The sequence below is a fragment of the Acomys minous genome (genome assembly GCF_964271855.1).
Source record: "Acomys minous genome assembly, chromosome: 16".
Classification (NCBI taxonomy): domain Eukaryota; kingdom Metazoa; phylum Chordata; class Mammalia; order Rodentia; family Muridae; genus Acomys; species Acomys minous.
In genome coordinates, this window is record NC_140498.1 from 62702076 (window position 1) to 62710488 (window position 8413).

The following is an 8413-nucleotide window of genomic DNA, read 5'->3' on the forward strand; positions in this document are numbered from 1 at the left end:
TGGATGAAATTCAGGAAAATGTAAACAATTGGGTGAAAGAAATCAATAAAACAGTTCAAGATCTGAAGATGAAAATGGGAACAGTAATAAAAGCACAACCAGAGGAAAGCCTGGAGAGAGAGAGAGAGAGAGAGAGAGAGAGAGAGAGAGAGAGAGAGAGGGAACTCAGAGAAGGAAATAGGAATTGCAGAAGTAAGCACTGCCAACAGAATACAAGAGATAGAGGAAGAATCTCAGGTGTAGAAGATACAATGGAAGTTTGATGCAGCAGTCAAAGAAAATATTAAATATGAAAAAAAACCCTCCTGACCCAAAGCATACAAGAAATCAAGGACATTATGAAAACACGAAACCTAGGGATAATAGGGGATAATAGGAATTGAGGAAAGAGGAGATGTCCGACTCCAAGTCCCAGAAAAAAATTTCAACAAAATCATAGGAGAAAATTTCCCCAATCTCAAGAAAGAGATGCCTATAATCATATAAGAGGCCTACAGAACACCAAATAGATTAGACCCCCCCCCCAAAAAAAGAAAGAAAATCCTCCCATCATATAATAATCAAAACACTAAATGTACAGGACAAAGAAAAAATATTCAAAGCAGCAAGAGAAAAAGGTAAAGCAACATCTAATGGCAAACCTATCAAAATCACACCTGACATCTCAGCAAAGACCAAAAAAGCCAGAAGGGCCTGGGCAGGCATCTTGCAAACCCAAAGAGACCACAGATGCCAGACCAGACTACTATACCCTGCAAATTTTTCAATAACCATAGATGGATAAAACAAGATATTGCCCAATAGAACCAAATTTAAACTTTATCTATGCTCATACCAAGCACTACAGAGATACTAGATGGAAAATTCCCTCCAGAGGAGGTTAACTACACCACAAAAAATACAGGATATAAATAACTTCACTACAACAAAACCAAAAGCAAGCAAGCACACAAACACAGTTCTATAACCAACATCAGCATAAAGGTTCTAACAGTCACTAGTCACTAATATCTCTCAACATCAATAGTCTTAACACTCCAATAAAAAAGACACAGACTAATAGAATGGATGTGTAAACAGGGCTCATTATTCTGTTGCATACAAGAAACACACTTCAGCTACAAAGATAGACATTACCTGAGATTAAAGGGCTGGAAAAAATTTAAAAAAATAAAGGGCTGGAAAAGGGTTTTCCAAACAAATGGACCCAAGAAACAAGTTGGAGTAGCCATTCAAATATCTAATAAAATAGACTTCCAACTAAATCTAATCAAAAAAGATGAGGAAGGACCACCTCATATTCATAAAAAAAAAAAGATTCCACCAAGATTACATCTCAATTCTCAACATATATGCCCCAAATACAAGGGCACCCATATTCATAAAAGGAACATAGGAACATAACTAAAGTTTAAATCACACATTGAACCCCACACATTAATAGTCAGAGACTTAAACACCCCACTCTCACCAATGGACAGATCATCAAGACAGAAACTAAATGGAGAAATAATGAAACTAACAGATGTCATGAATCAAATGGACCTAACAGATATCTATAGAACTTTTCACCCAAACACAAAAAAATATACCTTCTTCTCAGCACCTCACATAACCTTCTCCAAAATTGAGCATATAGTCAGTCACAAATCAAAACTCTACAGGTACAAGAAAATTTAAATAACCCTCTGTATCTTCTCACTAAGACTGAACTTCAACAATAGAAATTTTAAAAACCTACACACATATGAAAACTGAACAGTGTTCTACTCAATGACAACTGAGTCAAGGATGAAATAAGAAAGAAATTAAAGACTTCCTAGAAGTCAATGAAAATGAAGGCACAACATACACCAACATATGGGACACAATGAAAGCAGTAATAAGAGAAAAGTTCATAGCACTAAGTGCCTTCACAAAGAGATTGGAAACATCTCATACAAGCAACTTAACAGAACACCTGAAATCCATAGGGATAAAAAGAAGCAGACATACTCAGAAGGAGTAGACAACTGGAAATAATCAAACTCAGGGTGGAAATCAATAAATTAGAAACAAAGAAAACAATTAAAAGAATCAATGAAATCAAAAACTGATTCTTTGAGAAAATCAACAAGATAGACAAACCCTTAGCCAAACTAATTAAAAGGCAGAGAGACACTATCCAAATTAACAAAATTTGAAATAAAAAGGGATACATAATGACAGACACTGAGGAAATCCAAAGAATCATTAGGTCTTACTCCAAAAGCCTATATGCCACAAAATTTGAAAACTAAATAATATGGACAATTTGCTTGATAAATACAACTTACCAAAGTTGAATCAAGATGAGGTAAACAAATTAAATAGTCCTATATCCTCTAAGGAAATAGAAGTAGTTATCAAAAGCCTCCAAACCAGAAATACCCCAGGGTGAGATTGATTCAGTTCAGAATTCTACCAGACCTTCAAATAAGATCTTATACCAGTGTTCTTGAAACTATTCCACAAAATAGAAATAGATAGATCATTTTCAAATTCATTCTTTAAAGCCACAGTCACCTTGATTCCTAAGCCATACAAACACTCATCAAAGAAAGAGAATTTCAGGTCAATTTCTGCAATGAACATCAATGCAAAAATACTCAATAAAATACTTGCACACCAAATCCAAGAACACATCAAAAGTATCATTCACCATAACCAAGTAGGCTTCATACCAGGCAAGTAGGGATGCCTCAACATATAAAATCTATCAATGTAATAGACCATATAAACAAGCTGAAAGAAAAAAAAACCACATGATCAACTCCTTAAATGCTGAAAAAGCATTTGACAAAATCCAACAACCATTCATGTTAAAAGTCTTAGAGAAATCAAGAATACAAGGGACATACCTAAACATAGTAAAGGCAATATACAACAAGCCTATAGCCAACATCAAACTAAATGGAAAGAAATGTAAATCAATTCCACTGAAAGCAGGGACATGACAAGGCTCTCCACTATCTCTGTATCTCTTCAATAAAGTACCTGAAGTCCTATCTAGATCAACAAGAAAACTACAGGAGATCAAAGAGATACAAATTGGAAAAGAAGAAGTCCAAGTATCACTATTTGCAGAGGATATGATAGCATACATAAGTGACTCTAAAAATTCTATCAAGGAACTCCTACAGCTGATAAACACATTCAGCTAAGTAGCTAGATAAAAAAATCAACTAAAAAAAATCAGTAGCTCTCCTGTATACAAATGACAAACAGGCTGAGAAAGAAATTAGAGAAACTACACCCTTCACAGTAGCCACAAATAACATAAAGTATCTTGGTGTAACTTTAACCAAGCAAGTGAAAGACTTGTATGAAAAACACTTCAAGTCTCTGAAGAAAGAAATTGAAGAAAATGATATCAGAAGATGGAGAGATCTCCCATGCTCATGTATTGGGATAATCAACATAGTAAAAATGGCCATCTTACCTAAAGCAATCTACAGCTTCAATGCAGTTCCCACCAAAATTCCTACACAATTCTTTACAGACATTGAAATATCAATTCTCAGCTTTATATGGAAAAACAAAAAACTCAGAATAACTAAAACAATCCTGTACAGTAAAAGATCTTCCAGAGGAATTTCCATCCCAGATCTCAAGCTGTACTATATAGAGCAACAGTAATAAAAACAGCATGATACTGATGTAAAAATAGGCTGGTTGATAATAGAATTGAATCAAAGACCCAGAAATAAACCCACACATTTATGGACATTTGATTTTTGACAAAGAAGCCAAATCCATACAATGGGAAAATGATAGCATCTTAAACAAATGGTGCTGGTCTAACTGGATGTCCACATGTAGAAAAATACAAGTAGATCCATATTTATCACCCTGCACAAAACTCAAATCCAAGCAAATTAAAGATCACTAAATCTCTTAGAAGAAAAAGTGGAGAAGAGCCTTGAACTCTTTGGTACAGGAGACAACTTCCTGAACAGAAACACCAATAGCGCATGTGCTGAGAGCAACAATTAATACATTGGACCTCATGAAACTAAAAAGCTTCTATAAGGCAAAGGACACTGTCAACAGCCTAGAGACTTGGAAAAGATCTTCACCAACCTTACATTTGACAAAGGGCTAATATTCAAAATACACAAAGAACTCAAGAAATTAAACACTACCAAACCACATAATCCAATTTTAAAATGTGGTACAGAACTAAACAGAGAATTCTTAACAGAAGAATATTGATTGGCCAAGAAACACGTAAAGAAATGTTTTAACAAGCTTAGTCATCAGAGAAATGCAAATCAAAACAACTCTTACACCTGTCAGAATAACTAAGATCAAAAATTCAAATGGCAACACATGGTGGTGAGGATGTGGAGAAAGGAGAACACTCTCCATTCTGCAGGGGGGGGGGGGAGGGCAAAGTTGTAGAACCACTTTGGAAGTCAATCTGGTGCTTTGTCAGAAAATTGGGACCCAGATATACCACTCCTGGGCATACCAAAAAGATGCTCCACCATACAACAAGGACGTTTGCTCAACTATGTTCATAACAGGTTTATTCGTAGTAGCCAGAATCTGGAATCAACCTAGATATCCCTCACGGGAAGAATGTGTAAAGAAACTGTGATACATTTACACAATGGAATACTATTCAGTTATTAAAAACAAGGAAATCCTGAAAATTTCAGGCAAATAGATGGAACTAGAAATGATCATCCAGAGTGAGGTAACCCAGACCCAGAAAGACACCCATGGTATATACTCACTTATAAGTGGATATTAGCCCAACATAGATGTCCTCTGCGAGACTCCACCTGCCAAGAGATTGGTACAGATACTGGGACCTGAAACCAAACTCTGGAAGGAGCGCTGAGAATTGTATGGAAGAGTTTGGGGATGGAAGGACGGGGAGGTGTGGGATAGATTAAGCTTTGTCGCAGGTGGAAGCAGTCTTGGCGGGCTTTACCCTTAGGGCACACCATAAATACCTTGTGAGAGACTGTTTGGAGCCTTCCTGGGCTTGGAATTTAGGAAGCCTACCTAGGAACCCCACCATGGCTATTGTTTTCCTAATTGACCCTCGAAGGGAGAAGGGACCGCCCTTTGCATATGACTGGGAAGGTGGGGGAGAGAAAAACAAGAGGTAGAAGGAGAGAAGGAGAAGGCGCGGAGAGAGAGGAAAGGACCGGACCAGCTCGTGGGACTGAGACACCTAAGGACCCATCCTGCCGAACGGATTCCAGGAGGTTTTAATCTTCTGTCCCTTTAACCTTTTTTCCCTTCTTGTATATGCTAGTTGGGTTGTATAATAAAGTTTAATTGTTAATAAACTGAGTCAACATCTGGCGCCCAACGTGGGGCCCGATGGGTTCCACAATCCCTAATGATATGAGGGAAGATTCAGTATTCCACGGGATAGAAATGTTGTTTCAGGGTATTGGCAAAATTGCAACTGCTGTTGCAAAACTCTTTCCTGCATTATACTTAGAGGGAATTCTTTGTTTTCTCATTGTCCTTTTATTACAATATTTCATGCTTAGAAGGATTAGAAGACAGGCTAATGGCATAGAAAAGCCGGAAGGGTCAGTAAGTTCTATCCTTTTGGAAAAGATTGCAGATTTGACTGGACAGATAGAAAGGCTGAGGTATGAAAATGAAGGGATGGGAAAACGGATAAAATTTTTGACATTTGGTAGTGATAAAGGACAGAAAATAGAGAGACCGGAAAGCCAAAAAAATCAGAAAGAGTCAATAAGCTCTATCCTTTTGGAAAGAATTACTGACTTGACTGAACAAATAGGCAAAATACAGAAAAAAGTGAAAGGGCTGGAAAAGCAGAAGGCACCTTTGGTTAAAAAGGGTGGAGAAGGTCAGAAACCAGAGGCAAAGGAAGCCAGACCGACCAAAAGGTCTTTGAAAGTAAATGTACCAGTGGAGGATACTTCCACAGTCACCCAGGCACCTTCAGCTTTTCCAGTCACTGTAAGACATGTAATCGAGCCAAATGGTGCTGAGGGTCATGACGAAATAGCCTGGTGTCCTGTAGATATGATGGATTTAAAACATTTTAAGGAATCCGTCGTCAGATATGGTATGCATTCTAACTTCGTTAAACAAATGTTAAACAGCTGGGCCTATCAGAATAGACTTGTTCCCCAAGATTGGAAAAATTTAGTTTCAGCGGTATTGGAAGCAACACAACAGTTACAGTGGTTATCATGGTGGCGAACAGAGGCTATAAAAATAAAACAAGAAAATATCGCACAGGAAATAAATATTAATAGAGATCAGTTACTTGGTGATGGACCATATACTAACATGAGAGAGCAAATTCAAGCTGACGATAGAGTGATTGAACAATGTCGTAAGGCAGCCTTGAGAGCTTGGGAACTGGTAAAGGAACCTGAGAAAACAACTATTTCTTTTACTAAGGCGCCCAGCAAGGACCTCAAGGAGAGTAGCAGTAACCGAAGTCTACGGTGTTTCTACACATACAAGTGCCGGTGACTGCTCCTCCACAGGGAGACCATCAAAGCCAGCGGATCTCGATTCAGGTGGGCCTGCACAAACTGATGCACTAACAAGGGGCAATGCAAGCAGAAAACCTAGACCCCCTGTTCAGATATAGCCAATGGACTTTTAGCTAATTCTCCATGTGGGGGACTGCCTCTGACCCTCTGATGTGCACTCTGGTGTCCATGATTTGAGCACTGGCCCTTGACAGGGCAGCCTTGCAGATACACAGAGAAAGGGGGTACAGGCTATCCTGATGAGACCTGACAGGCTGTGGCCAGACAGTGGGGGAGGAGGACCCCCATCAGAGGTCTAGGGGAGGGGACTAGGACAGGGGGGGGAGGGAAGGTGGGAACAATAAGAGTGAGTGGCTAACAATCAGGATGTAATGTGAATAAATTACAATAAAAAAAATTTTTTAAAAACAGTTTCTGACTCATTTCCAGGAGATCATATACACTGACATAGGTGACTGATACATCTTCATTGAAATGTGTTAGAAAGAACTTCAGATAGGATTTGAGATTGTTTTGGGGGGTTGTGGGGGGTTTTTTTGTTTGTTTGGTTGGTTGGTTGGTTTGGTTTTTTGTTTGTTTTAGGGTTTTGTTTTGTTTTGTTGGTTTTTCAAGACAGGATTTTTTCGTATAGCCTTGGCTGTCCTAGACTTACTTGTAGACCAGGTTGGTCTTGAACTCAAAGCGTTCCACCTGAGGGCTGGGATTACAGGCATGTGCCACCACACCTGGCTCTGTGTTTGGTATTTTGATGAAGGATTCTAGATACCATTTAAAAGAGGGGTAATGTGTGATCAGTACCCTAATAAAACATATAACTTGTCTTAGGGATCAGTTGCTGTGATAAAACAGCATAATCCAAAGCAACATGGGGAGGAGAGGATTTATTTCAATTTATAGCTTGTGGATCATCTCCGGGGAATTCAGGGCAGGGCAGTTGCTCCCTGTGGCTTGCCTAGCGTGCCTTCTCTTGTACACCAGAGGACCATCTGCCCAGGGTGACACCACCCACAACAAACTGGGCCTTCCCTCACCAATTACCAATCAACAAAAAGCCCTATAAACTTGGCTACAGCTCAGTACTATAAAGACATTTTCTCAATTAAGAGTTCTTCTTCCTACAGGACCCTAACTTGTATCAAGTGGGCATAAACGTTGATGGAAAAATTAGCCAGTGTAAAGACTAGGCTGGGTCTGGATGGTGCCCCTGGAATGTCGTTCTTGCCTCCCCTTGCCTCCGTGGTCCATGTGATCTCTATCAAATGAATTCACAGTGAACATGTTGCAAACAACAGGTAAAGTTCATTATGAACCGCTCTCATGAGATGTGTTCTAGTTTGTTCTCTGTTGGCATGGTTAAAACATTATGAGCGGTAGCAACTAGGATAGAGAGAGGTTTATTTGGTTTATGCTTCCGGGTCACAGCCAGTCCATCATTGAAGGAAGGTGGGGCAGGTGAGCACTTGAAGCAAAAACCATGGAAGAAAGCCGACTTCCTTATACAACCTAAGTTCATCTTCCCAGCTATGGTGCTGCCCACAGTGGGCTGGGGCTCCCCACAACAATCACCCATGGAGAAAACCTTCTACACTCCAACCTGATAAATGAGGTTCTTCAGTTGAGGTTTCCACTATCCAGATGACTGTAAGCGGAGTCAAGTCGACAATAAAAGCAAACCAGCCCGGAGTAAGAGTTAGATTTAAGGCTATGGATGACTGAGCCATGCCCACCTTTCCCACAGCTGCTATAGAGAACGCGGTAATCCTGTCACCAAGAGCCTGTTTGTGAGTCTCTAACCCCATAACAAACTTCCTAGGTGGTGGAATTGCAAAAGAATTCCAGATGCTATTCTCACTTTCATAAGGGAATTTATAGGCTCATGTGGTTAGATT